The 17,710-nt window shown below is 41.3% G+C and overlaps 1 protein-coding gene across 1 annotated transcript in view; it reads left to right on the top strand.

The window, feature by feature from the left end:
- Nucleotides 1–156: 156 nt before the first annotated feature.
- The window catches only part of WDPCP (WD repeat containing planar cell polarity effector), a 250,030-nt gene continuing 232,476 nt past the window's right edge, over nt 157–17,710 (top strand). The window contains exon 1 of the mRNA XM_034764195.1: nt 157–382. The gene's annotated coding sequence lies outside the window, so the exon portion shown is untranslated. The remainder of the gene's footprint in view (nt 383–17,710) is intronic.

The raw sequence follows: 17,710 nt of genomic DNA, 5'->3' as shown, positions 1-17,710 counted from the left end.
CGTAGTCTCTGTCCACCCTGCTCTCTGCGCGTTCCATTCAGTCTCAGTCTCGGGAGTACTACAACTCCCAGCATGCGCCGGGCCAGCCTCGCTGCCGCTTAGTGAGCTCGTCGTGCTGACAGTAGCTCGTGTCCAATCTCTTTCCACCTCCCCACCAACCGCTGAGGCGCGCCCGCAGTAACTATTGGGCACATTCACAGCAGGGCCAACGAGGAACAGCTTCCCCACTCTCCGCCAGGGGGCGCTACAAGCTCAAGCGTTTGCGCATGCGCTACCGAAGACACGTGGCCCGTGTTTATCTTTGCGCATGCGCGAGACGAAGAACCGGGAGGTCGGGGGACGGTGTGTGTGCAGAGTCAACGCTCCTGTTTCGGGCGAACCGGTGAGTGCGCGCATGCGCAGCCAAAGAGGTGAACGGTTGCATTATGCGTTGACCTGTTTGCACGCGCAAACGAAAGAGACGAGGTGAGATGGCACCGGTACGTGCGCATGCGCACGCACGTTGTTTCCTCGGTTGCCAAGTGACGAGAGCAGAGCGCGCTGTTGCTAGGATGCAGCAGACGCCGCAGCAGTTACGGCTCCAGTCTCATTCCACTTCCTGCCGTTCCCCGTGAGGTGAACGGGACCCTGGCCAGCGACCCCCCCCCTCCGGGCGCTCGGCGGGGTGGGCTGCCCGGACTATGGGACGGTTGGGTCCCTGAGGTGGAGGCGGCAGCTACCTTCAGCCGTGGAGGCAGCTGCGTCTTCGCCGGTATGTGTCACGTGGCTTCCCTCTTGCCGCTCCTTTCAGCTCGCTCGGGTGTCCGGGGGGTGCCTCTGCCTCTCCCGGGGCCCAGCTGCAGGCCGGGCGGAGGGGCGTGGCTAGCAGCGCGCGGGCGCCGCGGGCTAACGAGGAGCGAGGGGGGAAGATGTGGGAAGGCCGGGGTACGCAGCACTGCCGAAAGCCAAGACATGGTGCCGTCTACACCGCCCCCAGGTCGGGCTCCGGAGCGCATCAACGTCCTGCAGCGCTGTAACTCTCCCGTGTGGACGCTGCCCGTGCGAACCCAGGACCTTTCAGCTGGTGCCCGCGGCAGACAGGGGATGGATCGCTGGGGGGGATACATGAATTATATTTCCGTCCCCCTTTTGTCTGCTACTGAAATGTTACAATTTTGGTGAAATAATAGAAGTCGGTAGACAATTCAGTAGGATTTTAGTGACTCTTTAAGATAACTTTAATCTATAATGTAGTTAGTTACATGGTCCTGGCAGTGATGGAGTTTTGAGCTTCTTGGGGAGCCCCATCTGAATTAGCTGAGCAGAGAAAAAAGTGAAAAGAAAGACAAGAAGTACTATAAAGAAATAAAAATAAACATTACCGTAAAATACCAAATGGGAAAAAAGAGAAACAGAAGCAAAACGTCAATGATGATGAAACAACCTTGCAGGAGAGAGAGAAATATATAATAGTAAAACAATGAAGAGGCTGGAAATAGGCAAAAATAAGCAAGAATGTAAAGCAGTGGTTCTCAAAGTTTTGCACTGGTGTCCCCTTTCACACAGCATGCCTCTGAGTGCAACCCCCCCTTATAAATTAAAAACAAATTTTTGTATACTTAACACCATTATAAATGCTGGAGGCAAAGCAGGGTTTGGGGTGGAGGCTGACAGCTCGTGCCCCCACATGTAATAACCTCGCGACCCCCTGAGGGGTCCCGACCCCCAGTTTGAGAACCCCTGATGTAAAGGGTTTTGGGAAAAAAATTGCAGAAAAATCATAAAAGGAAAATTTTCAGATAGTATCACTATTTCCTGTAAAACCATGGAGGATAGAGACAGAGGATGCCCTGATATCCCCTCTGGCCCTCTGCTTATCAGAAAAAATTATTCTGAACAAAAATATGAATATAACAATATTTCACTATACTCATATTAGCTGGTTTAGTGCTGCCAAAATCTCTTCTAGCCACAGGAGCAAGACAATATTTGAAGCTGTTTTTTTGTAATGGATGTCATTGGTGTCATGGATTCCATTATTTTAATGTTTTAAATGTTTATGTGTTTAATATATACAGCCTTAGAGATTTTTCATGTGAATGAGTGGAAGTGACAGTAAACAGTTGAGCCAATTTTCCTGAGAATCCCAAGCTGCCAAGTTAATACCTGGGCTTTATGGGAGGCTCAGAGATCAGGAACTCTGAAATAGACAAGTTTGCCATTTGATCACAGGGGACAGAGAGGTTACAAATTCCTTGATTTATCTGGTGTAGGAATAGGGGAAATGACTCTGTTTACATACCTGGTTTCAGACACATCTCAGTAATGCTGCTGTTCCCGAGAAATTCTGAAGGAAAGATAGCATCTTTCACCTACCTGCCTCGTGTTACTGCTTTAGGTGGAATCTAGCAGACCAATGGACAGGGATATTAACAGTTCAAAATTTAGTAAATTTAATGCATCCCCACAAGAAAATGTCTGCAGTTACTACACTCTGTATCCCCCTGCCAATTTTTGTGGTTTTACAAAAATCTTTTTTTAGTTAAAAAATCTTTTTCTCCCCTGTTGCTCTGTTTTAGACCCAGATAGGGTGCCCAATCAGCAAATCTGAAAAATCAGGACGGGGGTGGGGGATAATAGGAAGCTATATAAGAAAAAGATCCCAAAATTGGGACTGTCCCTATAAAATCGGGACATGTGGTCATCCTAGACCCAGATGAACAAAAAAGGAAACTGACCAGACAAGAATAAGAGTGAAACTAGCTACACAGCAATTAATGTCAATTGCGCAAAATGAAAATCTGAAAATCAATCTTTTTTTTCTTTAGTCTGTTTCAGTTTTATTAATTTTATGTGCTATTCAGAACAATAGTAGACTAAATATTTTCAGAGAGAAGTATACGTTTATAATTTGATGGTGTCCTCCTAAATCAGTGGTTCCCATACTTGGTTCACGGCTTATTCAGGGTAAGCCCCTGGTGGGCCGCGAGACGCTTTGTTTACCTGCGCCACTTCCCACAGCTCCCATTGGCCGGGAACGACAAACCGTGGTCACTGGGAGCTGCGAGTGGCTGTACCTGCGAATGCTCAGGTAAACAAAGTGTCTCGCGGCCCGCCAGGGGCTTACCCTGAAGAAGCGCAAACCAAGTTTGGGAACCACTGCTCTAAATGTTTTAAAAGTCTTTAAACTTAATGACTTTTACATGACATCAAAGTTTTTATTGCAAATTAAAAAAAAAAATTAACTAATATGTCCCTGATGTTTGCCCACCTTTTTTGTACAGTTTTAACTTTTGCCTTTCTTTATCTCATGATCCAGATTGACTCTTCATATAGTTCATGAAAACTAACATATCAGATAATTTAGTACTAACAAACCACATAAATAGCAATATAATCTTTCTGCCTAAGCTTAAGTAGAGTCAGATGAATGAATCTTTTAACTGCCAAATTTAGGGCTAAATTGTCCTCAGGTCTTATTTGGCTATATGGGGGAACGGGAAATGCAGATGTAGAATGGGAAGAGCACGGAGAGTAAGCTTCTTCATGAAAAAAGGAGAAATAACTTTCCCATCCACCCAAGCAAGGGGAAAGCAGGGAAAAATTTGACTATAGTCACAATTTGTTTTTTCTGGAGAGGTACAGCTACACACTTCTCCTGACTCAGGGAAGATTGTAAAGTTGGAATCTAGCCCTTTGTTTTGAACAACTGAGGTAATGTATCGCCACAAGCATGGAATTTATGTAGGAGCCTGTTGACATGTCTCAGTCCTATTGGGAGATGTTTTCCTAAGGATTGTGCAATATACTTTTAATTATGGATAAACCATGCAATTTTTTTAGACTGTTGTGATATATAATCAGACTTGTTTGAAGCAAGGCACTGAATGACATGATTATTTAAGATACCCACGGTATGGCTAGTTTTGGATTCAAAAGCACATGAAGTAGTGTTATAAGATGGCATTATCTTTTACTACCTGTCTGGTATACATGGGCCAGCCTCAGCATTGCAGTCAAGAGAGCTGGAAATACACTGCAGTTAACAATGAATTTAAATCTCCAGGTGGTGCTTGAATTCACTGTAGAAGACGCAGAAATTAATTTTGCTAAAGCAAGAAACAACAGGACATTAAGCCACTATGTCAGCCTTAGATATATGCTTCAGAAATTTTGTACTGCTCACCACTATTCAGGTAATCTTTAACTCAAATTGTAGGAAATAGTTGAAATTCCATTGTAACAATATCCAACAGAGAATATTAAAGTAGCATTAAGTTTCAAATGCCTGAAGCAAAATGTTCTCTCACAACACCCTGGGCACTTGGAGCTCACTAGAACATACAGTATTACAGTCTAGTATTATAGTTTACTCAGACTAAAATGAAAGCCCAATTTTAATTCTATTTCCAAAAACTTGGTATACTGCAGGGAAAAATAATTTATTTGAATATTGTTTTTTAATACAGTGCAACTAAACTTAAAAGCTATATCATTTTGTACTACTCCTCTAGACTTTTGTAATCTGACTCTTTCATTAAAACCTCAGATATACCCCAGAAGGTTTATCTAGATGATTCCATTGCTAATTTAGAAGTTGTAAGGTCTTGAAGTCACCCCAGAAGTTTTTCACCATTCTGCACTATAGCTCATTTCACAGGAAAAAAACTAAATATAGAACTTTAAAAACAAAAAATATAAAAATATGTACAGACGCTAGAGGAATATACATAATTGCAAAATGTGGTTTAAAGATTTATCAGCATGAGTCTGGGGTGGCTGAATTGGCAAAACCATTAGTGAGCAATGCAGGTTATCCCAAACAAGTGCCAGTAAAACCTTTACACTGTACCATTCTTTGATGCATTCTGCATAGGACATATTTTGCAACATAACTATTTTAGAAATTTTTGAGAATTTAAAAAAATGATTGGGAATTTTTTGTGTGGCCCTATATAAGTCTTCCTTAACAGAGTGAGTCCCGCTATACAGGGCTCCATGGGAGAAGAGAAATTCTAATAATTTTTTGGAAAACTCTAAAAATTACCAAGATATATCTTATATGTGAATATTTTAAGGTTCAATTTCTCTGTACCTGATAGGGCTGGAAGTAAGTGCTGTGTGTCCCATTAGAAAGCTACAAATCTACTATTTTACTTGATATAAAGCTGTTCCTGGCCCAGATTGATTGCGATAGAATCATAGAAATGTAGGACTAGAAGGGACTTTGATAAAGTCATCTAGTCCAGTCCCCGGCACTGAGGCAGGATAAAGTATTATCTAGACCATCCCTGACAGATGTATGTCTAACCCAGGGATCCGCAATCTTTGGCCCGCGGCCCGCCAGGGGGCTTACGGGCTGGGCCAGTTTGTTTACCTGCTGCGTCCGCAGGTTCGGCCGATCGCAGCTCCCACTGGCTGTGGTTCGCCATTCCAGGTCAATGGGGGCTGCGGGAAGCAGCGTGGGCCGAAGGATGTGCTGGCCGCCCTTCCCGCAGCCCCCATTTGCCTGGAATGGCGAACCGCGGCGAGTGGGAGCTGCGATCGGCTGAACCTGCGGATGAGGCAGGTAAACAAACCAGCCCGGCCCGCCAGGGAGCTTTCCCTGGCGGGCCGCATGCCAAAAGTTGCCAATCCCTGGTCTAACCTTTTCTTAAAAATCTCCAGTGATGGAGATTCCATATCCTCCCTAGATAATTTGTTCCAATGCTTAACTATCCTAATGGTTAGGAAGTTTTTCATAATGTATACCTAAATCTCCCTTGCTGCAGTTTAAACCCATTACTTCTTTTCCTATTCTCAGTCGATAAGGAAAACTTTATCACCCTCGTCTTTATAACAATCCTTTATGTACTTGAAGACAGTTACCATGTCCCCCCTCAGTCTTCTCTTCTCCATATTAAACAAACCCATTTTTTCTATCTTTCCCCATAAGTCATGTTTTCTAGACCTTTAATAATTTTTATTGTTCTCTTCTGGACTGTTTCCCATTAGTCCACAGCTTTCTCAAAGTGTGGTATCCAGAACGGGACACAGTACTCCAGTTGAATCCTTATCAGTGCCGAGTAGAGTGGAAGAATTACTTCTTGTGTCTTGCTTACAACATTCCTGCTAATACATCCTGAATGATGTGTATGTTTTTTCTGAGGTTTTTTTTGCAACAGTGTTGCACTGTTGGCTCACTATGACTAGAGCACTACCAAATTCACGGTCCATTTTGATAAATTTCACGGTCATAGGATTTTAAAAATTGTAAATTTCATGATTTCAGCTATTTAATTCTGAAATTTCATGGTGTTGTAATTGTAGGGGTCCTGACCCAAAAAGGAGTTGTGCGGGGGTCGCAAAGTTATTGTAGGGAGGATATTCTTCAGTCAGTTCCTTAAGTTTTCTGTGATGTATTTCTAACTTGTCTAAATAATTTTTAACTTGTTCTTTCCCTATTTTAGCCTAGATCCAACTTCATTTACACTGATGTTCACTGCGCTGATCATCTGATCACTGCTAACCTTTTTTGTGAAAACTGAAACAAAAAAGGCATTTAACACTTTGGCCATTGTTGCATTTTCTGTTATAGTCTTTCCCTCCTCATTGAGTGATGGGCATACTTTGTCCTTGGTCTTCCTCTTGCTTCTAAGTATTTGTAAATTTTCTAAATCTGCCTTCTTAAAGTCCATAGTCTTTATTCTGCTGTTTTCCCTCCTACCATTCCTTAGAATCATGAACTCTATCACTATCACGCAAGCTGCCTTCCACCTTCAAATTCTCAACCAGTTCCTCCCTATTTGTCAGAATCAAATCTAGAGCAGCCTCTCCCCATGTCAGTTTCTCCACTTCTGTAATACAAAGTTGTTTCCAGTAAATTCCAAGAACATGTTGGGTCATCTGTACCTTGCTGTCTTATTTTCCCAAAAGATGTCTCCATAGCTGAAGTCCCCCATCGCCACCCAAGTCCTGTGCTTTGAATGATTTTATTAGTTGTTTTAAAAAAAGCCTCATCCCTCTCTTCTTCTTGGTTAGGTGGTCTATAGTAGACCCTGCGTTGACATTATGCTTGTTTTTTTACCCATTTTATCCTTACACAAAGACTTTCAACAGGCCTGCATTCCACTTCTATCTTGACCTCAGTGCAGATACAGTATATATATCTTAGATATTCAAGGTAGTACCTCCTTCCTTTTCCCCCCTGCCTTTCCTTGCTGAGCAAGCTTTACCCTTCCATACCAACATTCCATCCTGTCAGTTATCCCAGCAAGTCTCTGTGATGTCAGTTATATCATAATCAAAATTGGAGCTATTGGATCTTACACTTTTGACTAGTACAGGAGTCAATATTGCTTGTTACAGATGAGACAGTTGTATTGGGAGAAGGGAGCAGTTGTCTGGCAAGTTAATTTCTTTATTTTAAAAAAGCATCTATGTGTAATATTGCAAGTAGTCCCAGCAGAGAGGGTTTAGCGAGAGAAATCCAGGTGAATGGCCATGGTTTGTGATAAACTCCATTTTTTACATGGATCTGCATTTTTATCAGGTGGATAATCATTCCTGCGTGTGTATGCATGGGCATGCACAGAGAAGAACTGTGATCCAGTGGTTAGGGCATTAGAGTAGGACCCAGGAGACCTAGGTTCAAGTTACTGGCTCTGTTACAGACTTCCTGTGTGACTCTGGGCATGTCACTTACACTTTTGGTTCCTCCATTTCCCATCTGTAAAAGTGGGGAAAACAGTATGGTGCTCTATCACAGGGGTGTTGTGGTGATAAATACATTAAAGATTGTGCAGTAGATAGATTCTACATTGATGGGAGGCCTTAGATAAATACATATAAGTCTGTGTGTATATTATATTTAGTTGGGGATTGGTCCTGCTTTGAGCAGGGGGTTGGACTAGATGACCTCCTGAGGTCCCTTCCAACCCTGATATTCTATTATTCATTATATAAACTAACATATTTGCATAGCATAATATCGCCAGCCATGTGAAACAGAGCTGGTGCAACTTTATCAACAATTACCAGTAGTTTAACTGTAACACCAGACAGTTTTTTGCCAAGTTAATTTCACTTTTTTCCCCTAATAAAACCTATTGTGGCATTGCAGTCACATTGTGGTATTATGCTATCTCTGCTGGGGGCTCTATTGTCACTCTGGAAGACCCCAGATTGCCTGCTAAGGTCCTATTCACATGCTCTGAATAACCCTAGAGCTTCTTCTGTGAGCTAGTTACCATTTGAGGCCCCTTAAAAGATGTCAGGTTGACTGCGTCCTCACGATAGCCAGTCTCATGCAAAGTTGAACCATCATTCAGTTGTGGTCCCAAACCATTATATCAATAGCGAGGCCTTATCTTGCAGATGTTATTCCCCCTAGGTGTGCACAGCTGGGAAGTACATTCACTTAATCCATCTATTCCACTGAATTCACCCCCTTGTGGGCAAAACAAACCCACCAGTGGGTGCTGTTTGCTTTAATTTGGTTTAAAACATTGGTAACAACTAACAAGTGACATTTGCTCTTAAGGAACATTCTACCTTTGGGGGGGGGAAGCAGCCTTTTTTTATAACTTACTTTTTGAGTCTCTTTGCACTGACAAGGCTAAAGACTAAATTCTTTGGGCTGACCCCATCATTTTCAGTGTCACAATAGATGGTACAGTATAGTAGTATACTTCCTAAGGCTTTCTGAGTTCATAGTCCTGGGCATACCCACTGTAAAGAATATCTGTAAAATGAATATTTGTTACACTTAACAGTTTTGTTTGTAATTCGTTTATCATTGTTGTAAAAAGTTTGGCTGATTAAATTATGTTATTATTTTGACAATTGTTTACAGTTAATTCTTCTGTCATTTAGTATGTGGGGAATATAAAGACAGGATAAATTAGGATGTCTAGTAAGGCAACGTTAAAATGATACCATACATAATATACATATTTTCAGATTAATAAGCTTTGAGGCACTTCAGCCTTTTTCAAATATTTGTTATAATATAAAATATTTGTTTATATTTATATACAAGTAGTAGTAAGAGGTTCTTGTTTTGTAGACTCCGAGTCAAATGACATACATTTTTTATTAGCTAATTACAGGCTCACCACATTAGTTGTTCAAAAAAGCAAAAGCTTCAGTGAACATTTACAAAGTTAAATTTTACTTTTAAGAAGTAAGTTAGTTAAACAAAAGCTTACTCTTTCAGGCCTCACGGAGTAAAATAAACGATGCATTAATCTTTAGATGATGAGAATAGTTATCTGATATCTATTGTGCTGTAGATTTTTTTTCTAGATTCATTAATATTTAAAGATGCAATATTACTTAGAAAAGTGGATGTTGATATAGCAAACTAATATTAATGCAGGTAGTAAGAGGGTAGGATTGCCAATCATGCTCAAGTAATTCGATATAAAAACTCTTTTTTTTTTTTTTTGAAAACTAGATGTATCTTTGTGGTAGCATGTCTCATCACTCAAAAATGTGAACTAAGGGTGTGATCCTTCAAGTCCTCCACATGCAAATTCCCATTTAATTTAGTGAAAGTTCTACAGGCAGGGGCCTTATAGGTTTGGCCTTGTGTACTGTGCAAATGAATCCAGTGTTACTTCTCTGATTTGTAGTTAATGAAATTTTGAAAGACTACGAGGCAAGTATTTGAATATTTCAAAATGTGAATCAGAGTAACTGTACTACATAAAGATGTACTCAGTTTTGTTACCTGCAGTGAGAACTTAAATTTACTTGAAAATATAAGTATCGATAAGGGTATAAAAGCTATGAGATTGGGTATCCTGCAGTCTGTTGCATCACAGTTCATTAATGAATAACCAGAACAAGATTATAGAGTTCTCCTTCAAGTGATTCTCCTTGTACACATTCTACTTATGGTGTGCATGCACTCCATACACCCAAGTATGACCTGAGTGTCCTTGTACCCCACACCAAGGGCATAAAGAGATGGACTGGGCCAGCTGCCACTCAGTTCCACTCACTGCCTCTTGGCTTCGAGACAGAGCTGCTTGCTGTTTGTTGCTTAACTTTTTACTTGTATATGGGTAGGAATAGTTAGATGTAGTTAGTTATTAGCCTGTTGGCATTTTGTTAGAGTAAGTTGTTTGTTTGTTTGTTTTACCAGAATTAGCTCCCTCCTCCCCCTCTCCTGTATAGAAATGGCTTTTTTTCAAGATCCAGTTTTAAGTACTGCCTTTCATGTGGGGATGCTTTGCTTTAATGATTGGCACTTAAAATGTTTGTTTTGTTTGGGGAAATCACGTATCCCTGGAAAATGTGCCATTTGCAAGTCCTGCACTTAGAGGCTGGCTTTGTACCCGGGTTCACAAAGCCCCCTGGATCTGATCTTTCTGCACCTAATAGTGCCAGCGCTGTGCCTCTAGCTTCCCAGGCACAATCAACAGTTTCCCCTGCTTCAAAATCTAACAGATCTGACAAGAAACTGTTATTGAGAAATGCACCAGGCACAGGAGATTCCAGAGATAGATCGACAAAGATCTCCTAAAAAACACAAAAACATTGGCTTTCCCACACTACTCTGTCTCTGACAATTCATGTACCAGTATTGCTATTAATGAAGTTTAGCCTCACCATAGTACCAAGGCTTTGGCAACAAAACAAAACGCGAAGACATCTTCATGTGCAGTACTGCTGAAAGCTCCTTCTGTATCTCAGAGCTTGGTACCTTTAACTTCTTGTTCAATTAAGTTGATACTGTCCATTTCTAGAGCTTCGGCACCACAGCTTCTAGCTCCGTCTGTGTTGGCGCCGTTGACACTGGCTTATCTGTTCATCTGTTGGCACCATACAGTACTAGTTATGTTTACAGTACCAGCAGATGATAGAGTATCAGGAAGTGGACTCTCCATTGTTATACAACACCATATCCCTTCTGGCACTTGGTCTCTCTCTCTCTTTCTCTCAAAGTGGTACTGAGTACCTTGAGAGCTCTACCATCCACACATTTATTGACTGCCCTGCCAATTGTGTTGGACTCCTTCTTCCCCACATCATCTTCAGTCATGTCAGATGAGAGCAAAAAATCAGGACACTCCCATATATATTCATCATGGATGTCTCCTCCAATTTATTCAGCATCACAGAGGGAATCTAGAGACTCCTCTTGTGACTGATATTATGATGTTCATCAAGCTGAATATGGTCTTTGGTTCTGTACCCAATGGTCACCAGGCCCTTACCATCTATGCCTATGTGGCCTTCATGGGGCCGTAGGCCTCTTGTGGAAGAGAGAGTTATCCTGCTAGACCTTAGAATCCTAGGGCTCCTCTATCTACAACATTAGCTACCCAGGCTGAGGACTTACCATCTCATTCATTTAATTTGTTGGGTCCCACTGTTATTTCATCACCATTCCCTGACAAGGCCTTTGTCCCTCCCAGTATATCCCAGCTGGATGACTTCCAGGGTTTTCACAACCTCCTTAAGAAGGTCTCAGACTCCCTACAAATGGCGAGGGAGGAAGTCCAGGTAAAATAGCCCTTTTGGTAAACAAGCCCATTATGGACTCAGTGAAAGAAATTTGGCAGACCTTAGATGCAGCCAGGCCCCACCTCCCATAAGCTGGATAAAAGATACCACATTCCACCAAGGGGGGCTGAATTATGGCACCCTGTGCCATCATCATGAGTAATCATGGCTGCTACTGAGAAATCGTGTCCACAAAATAAAACCATACTTTATTAAACAGTAGGAACGATTCTATGAGACAGACTTATCTGGTGAAAGGGCCAGGCTTTTCTTCCTAGGTCTGACACTTCAGGAAACTTCTGTGTCTGATATTTTGGAATACCTACTTGATTTGAAACATCAGAACCCGTTGCTTAGCTCAGTCAGGGTTGACTTGACTGCTATTTCTGCAGACCACCTACCAGTGGATGAACAAAGTTTTTCTCACCCAACTGTGGTCAGGTTTTGAAGGGTCTCATCAAGGTGTTTCTACTGGTTAAAGAAACAATTTCTCTTTGAGACCTCAACTTAGTTCTCTCAGCTCTAAGCAGCCCATCGTTCGAGCCAATGGCAACATGTTCTTTATTAGACTTAACAATTAAAAACCGATGTTTTCATAGACATCAGCTCCGCAAGGAGGGTAGGAGAAATCCAAGCTTTGATGGCAGACCCTCCTAATACTATCTTCTATCTGGAAGGATATTGAGGATATATTTAGGACATATCCTAAATTTATGTTGAAAGTAATCACAGAATTTCATCTGAACCAGTAGATTCATTTACCTAGCTTTGTCCCTAAGCCACATGCTTCTAAAGTGGAGGCTGTGCTCCAGACCCTAGGTGTCAGAAGTGCTCTGGTATTTTATTTGCAAAGGCTGAAATTAAGGCTGTCAAGCGATTAAAAAAATTAATCGCAATTAATCGTGCAATTAAAAAAATCATGATTAATCGCTCTGTTAAACAATAAGAAGAATACAGTTTTTTAAAATATTTTCAGATATTTTCTACATTTTCAAATATATTGATTTCAATTACAACACAGAATACAAAGTGTACAGCGCTCACTTTATATTTATTTTTATTACAAATATTTGCACTGTAAAAAAGAAATAATATTTTTCAATTCACCTAATACAAGTACTGTAGGGCAATCACTTTATCATGAAAGTTGAACTTACAAATGTAGAGTTATGTACAAAAAAAACTGCACTCAAAAATAATAAAACTTTAGAGCCTACAAGTCCACTCCGTCCTACTTCTTGTTCAGCCAATTGCTCAGACAAAGAAGTTTGTTTACATTTCCAGGAGATAATGCTGCCCGCTTCTTATTTACAATGTCACCTGAAAGAACAGGCATTTGCATAGCACTATTGTAGCCGACATCACAAGATAGTTACATGCTAGATGCAGTACATGCTTCATGCTTCACCACCATTCCAGAATACATGCTGATAAAGGGTTCTGCTCAATAACAATCCAAAGCAGTGTAGACTGCCGTACGTTCATTTTCGTCATCTGAGTCAGATGCCACCAACAAAGGGTTGATTTTCTTTTTTGGTGGTTCAGGTTCTGTAGTTTCCACATTGGACTGTTGCTCTTTTAAGACTTCTGAAAACATGCTCCACACCTCGTCCCTCTCAGATTTTGGAAGGCACTTCAGATTCTTAAACTTTGGGTCAAGTGCTGTAGCTATCTTTAGATATCTCACGTTGGTACCTTCTTTGCATTTTGTCAGATCTGCAGTGAAAGTGTTCTTAAATTGAACAACATGTGCTGGGTCATCATCCGAGACTGCCATAACATGAAATATATGGCAGAATGCAGGTAAAAGAGAGCAGGAGACATACACTTCTCCCCCAAGGAGTTCAGTCACAAATTTAAATAACACATTGTTTTTTTAACAAGTGTCATCGGCATGGAAGCATTTTCCTCTGGGGTGGTAGCCGAAGCATGAAGGGGCATACGAATGTTTAACATATCTGGCACGTAAATACCTAGCAAGGCCAGGTACAACAGTGCTGTGCGAACACCTGTTCTCATTTGCAGGTGACATTGTAAATAAGAAGCAGGCAGTGTTATCTCCCGTAAATGTAAACAAACTTGTTTGTCTTAGTGATTGGCTGAACAAGAAGTAGGACCGAGTGGACTTGTAGGTGCTAAGGTTTTATATTGTTTTTGAGTGCAGTTATCTAGCAAAAAAATCTACATTTGCAAATTGCACTTTCACAAGCACTACAGTACTTGTAAGAGTATTGAAAAATAGAATTGAAAAATACTATTGCTTTTATCATTTTTACAGTGCAAATATTTGTAATAAAAATAATATAAAGTGGGCACGCTACACTTTGTATTCTGTTGTAAATTGAAATTTTAGAAAAATATCCAAAATATTTAATAAATTTCAATTGGTATTCTATTGTTTAACAGTGTGATCAAAACTGTGATTAATCGCAATTACTTTTTTAAATTGTGATTAATTTCTTTGAGTTACTTGCGTGAGTTAACTATGATTAATCAACATCCCTAATGGAAATGTGTAAAGCAGACACTTAGGGATCTCTCCACATATTGACACAGAATTACACCATCATTAAAGCCTCCAGCTCAGATGCTGCATTTGGAAAGGTTGTGTTTTCTTAAGGGTACGTCTACACTTACCTCCGGGTCCGGCGGCAGGCAATCGATGTTCTGGGATCGATCCCGGAAGTGCTCGCTGTCGATGCCGGTACTCCAGCTCGGCGAGAGGAATACGCGGCATCGACGGGGGAGCCTCCCTGCCGCGTCTGGACCCGCGGTAAGTTCGGACTAAGGTACTTTGAATTCAGCTACGTTATTAACGTAGCTGAATTTGCGTACCTTAGTCAGAAGTGGGGGGTTAGTGGGGACTAGGCCATTGACTCTGAACTCCCACCTGCCATTGGTCCTGTAAGTGGAATGTACATATGGATAGTCACTCGAACAAAAAAGGAAAGTTACTTAACTGTAGATATACCTGTTGATGATTCTGGAAACATCTGTCCAAATATTCACTGTTCCTTTCATTTCAGTTTTGCCTTCCACAAATCTGTAGTTAAGGCAAAATCTCAAGCTTTTCCTCTGTAACTGAAGGCTGAGCAAGTCCCCCAGTTAAATATATTACAGTAGGAATTTTAAAGCCTTACCTCCTTCTCCTGGGAAGGGAAAAATGTGAGCATGCAGATTTTTATTCCCAGATCACAAGACAGATTTACAATGTTTGTGACCACATCCAACATTTTATTGGCAGAATCCACAAAGAAACCGAATGATACAGTATAACAAGTTATTTATACTATACAGTTTATACAGTGGCTTATACTGTAAAACCATATGAGAGACCGACTCCATAAATATTTCTTGTTATTTGAATAATGTGACTTGAAGGTAAATAGTAATAGATGTCTTTTAAAAAGTTTTAAAAAAATACATAAAATAATGGAAATATTTGGTCTATGCTCATTTAAGTTTTTGTTTTTACTTCTGTAGAAGGGGATGTAATTTTGTTGGGGGTCACCAGATGGTTACACACTTATAAATCTAATCTGTAACAGTTCTATGTGTAGAGGTAGTTAGATCTTGAGAGAAAAGCTGGTTGTCATCTATGGTACAGTTCTTTGTGAACATGGAATATATTAATAAAAGTTTGTTTCCTAAATGAGTCTCTCTGACTAGATAACTTCTTAGGTGCAGAGCTTCTGCATGCAGAATATGCCCATAATCACAAATAAGACTATTACATAGTGTTTCTAATTTGACAGAATAACTTTTAAATTATGCTGGTCAGCAAAAATTGATCTTTTACGCTAAATCTCACCAAGATCTTTCCATAAACTTAATTTGAAGTTTCTAGGATAGAGCATTTTTTAAAAGTAAGATGTGACAAAAATTGTTCATAGACTTTTGAAAACATATTTAATGCTTATTTTTTTCTGAGTATCTCATAAATCGCTCATTCAAGTTGCCTCATATTTGGACAAAGATTTATCTGTTGACCACAGAACATGCCAATGAAGGGGAATGAACCCTTTTTGAGGATTTTAGAAGGATGGCCAAAATCAGTTTTACAATGGAAAGCAGCCTCAATCCCAACTATAGAGAAATTACTCCTCTCTATAATGAATTCAGCAAGTGCCTTTAGACATATTACAGAACCCAGCCATCTGGAGCTTACTTTCTATAACTTGACTTGCAAAAATAAAGAGAAATGTTTGAAAAACAGTGTTAATTATCTCAGATTATTTTCAACATTAAAATCTTTATCCCTATTTCTTTCTTCTACTGTGTATGTAAATTGTTAAAGGCATTTACTCACAAAATTTAATGTCCTGCCAAAGAGTCTTAGAATAGTTACTCTTTGTTGTTGGTATTTGTAATTCTGCATTAATGACACATCTAAAATATTGTATCTGTAGGGAAGATTTAATAAATCATAATCTGTATGAAGATTTCAGTAGAATGCTTCTGTTTCTACCCCCAACTAGCACCAAGTTTGGATCAGCAAGACACAAATCAGGTTGTTTCTGGTGTATCAGTAAATTTTATTATTATAATCCTGTTCTAAACTGGCTAACTTTTCAGTCACTATTAAGAGACAGCAGTTCAGTGTTTCTGTCTGGAAATTCCGTCTTAATCAAATTGATTGTACATACACACTGTCATGTTCACCTTTTAGGATAGCATTGTGTCTGATCACATGAGATCCATAATGTAGGTGCCAGTGATTCTATTGTGCAGGCAGTTGGAGTAACTTCATCACAAATCCATTCCTTTGTGACTGTCCTTTTATGCAGTGTTTGTCTAGTATGAAGAGATTCACGATGCAGAGGTGTACTATGCTTTTCCCTTCTGGACTGATAGTACAAATGAAGAGTGGCTTTTCCTGTTATTGACTTTGGTATCCTCAATTTGCTAAAGAATATGGACCATATATTATATTCGTGATTGTTACGGATATTTGGATATAGGCAGAGAGGTTGAGGATCACAAACAGCACCGTGCAGCCTGAACAGCAGCGGTACTATCAAATGGATGGTGCTAAATACCCAATGGTGTTTCTAATATGGGGGTGGGCAAAATATGGCCCGCGGGCCGGATCCAGCCCATCTAAAATTTCTGTCCAGCCTGCCAGGCTCTTTGGCTGCCTCCTCACAATCTCCGGGCCACTAAAAGTCCCATGGTGCAGCAGGGCACTCAGGCAGGCTGCCTGCCTGCCGTGGCCCCACAACACTCCCGGAAGCATCAGGCTGCTGCTGGCATGTCTCTGTGTGTCCCTTGCGGGGGTGGCAGTGGGTCTCTGCGAGCTGCCCCCGCCCCCAACACTGTCCTCACAGCTTCTATTGGCCAGAAACCGGCCAATGGGAGTTGCGGGGGCAGTGTTTGCAGGTGCGGGCGGTGCACGGAGACCCGCTGCCCTCCTCCCCACAAGGGGTGTGCAGAGATGTGCCACAATGCCAGCAGCCGGACGCTTCCGGGAGTGGCGTGGGGCCACAGCATGCAGGCAGCCTGTCTGAGTGCCCTGGTGCGCCGCTGGCCGGGAGCCACCTGTGGTAAGTGCCTCCAGGCCAGAACCTGTACCTGTACCTTAAAATTAATTTAAAAACAATTAAATATGCACAGATATATATCCAAATCATTGTAATGTATATTTGTAGGGTTTTTTGGCAGACTCAATAAAAATAATGCGTAATTCCTTTTGCACAGGAGTGGACAAACTTTTTGGCCTGAGGGCCGCATGAGGTTTCATAAATTGTATGAAGGGCCGGTTAGGGGAGGTCGTGGCCTGGCCCCCACCTCTATCTGCCCCGCCCTGGGGATTCCTGCCCCATCCAACTCCCCGCCCCGTTCCCTGACATCCCCCCCAGGACTCCTGCCCCATCTAACCACCCCTTCTCCCTGTCCCCTGGCAGCAGCCAATCACTGGGAAAATCCCTTTTCCTTTAACACTGGGAGGGAGGGAAAGGGAAGGTGAATCAGAGAGAAATATCACGGGGGAGGGGAGGGGACTTTTAATAGCATACTATATTACTCTTCATTTTTTTTCATTTTTGACTATACTTTTGTATCGTTGTATGAAAAAGTTTCAGCGATGCGGCCCTCGGCCCAACATACTAGCCCTCATGGTGATTTGAGTTTGAGATCCGTGCATTATAGGCTTGCTCCCACCGATGTAAGTGCCCCACTACCCCGACATAATAATTCCACCTTCACAAGAGGGCTTATGTTGGTGTACTTAGGGTGACGT

Source organism: Trachemys scripta, chromosome 3 (genome assembly GCF_013100865.1).
Source record: "Trachemys scripta elegans isolate TJP31775 chromosome 3, CAS_Tse_1.0, whole genome shotgun sequence".
In the NCBI taxonomy this organism is placed as follows: Eukaryota; Metazoa; Chordata; order Testudines; family Emydidae; genus Trachemys; species Trachemys scripta.
The sequence above is the reverse complement of the archived record's forward strand: the minus strand, read 5'-3'. Positions and strand labels throughout refer to the sequence as shown.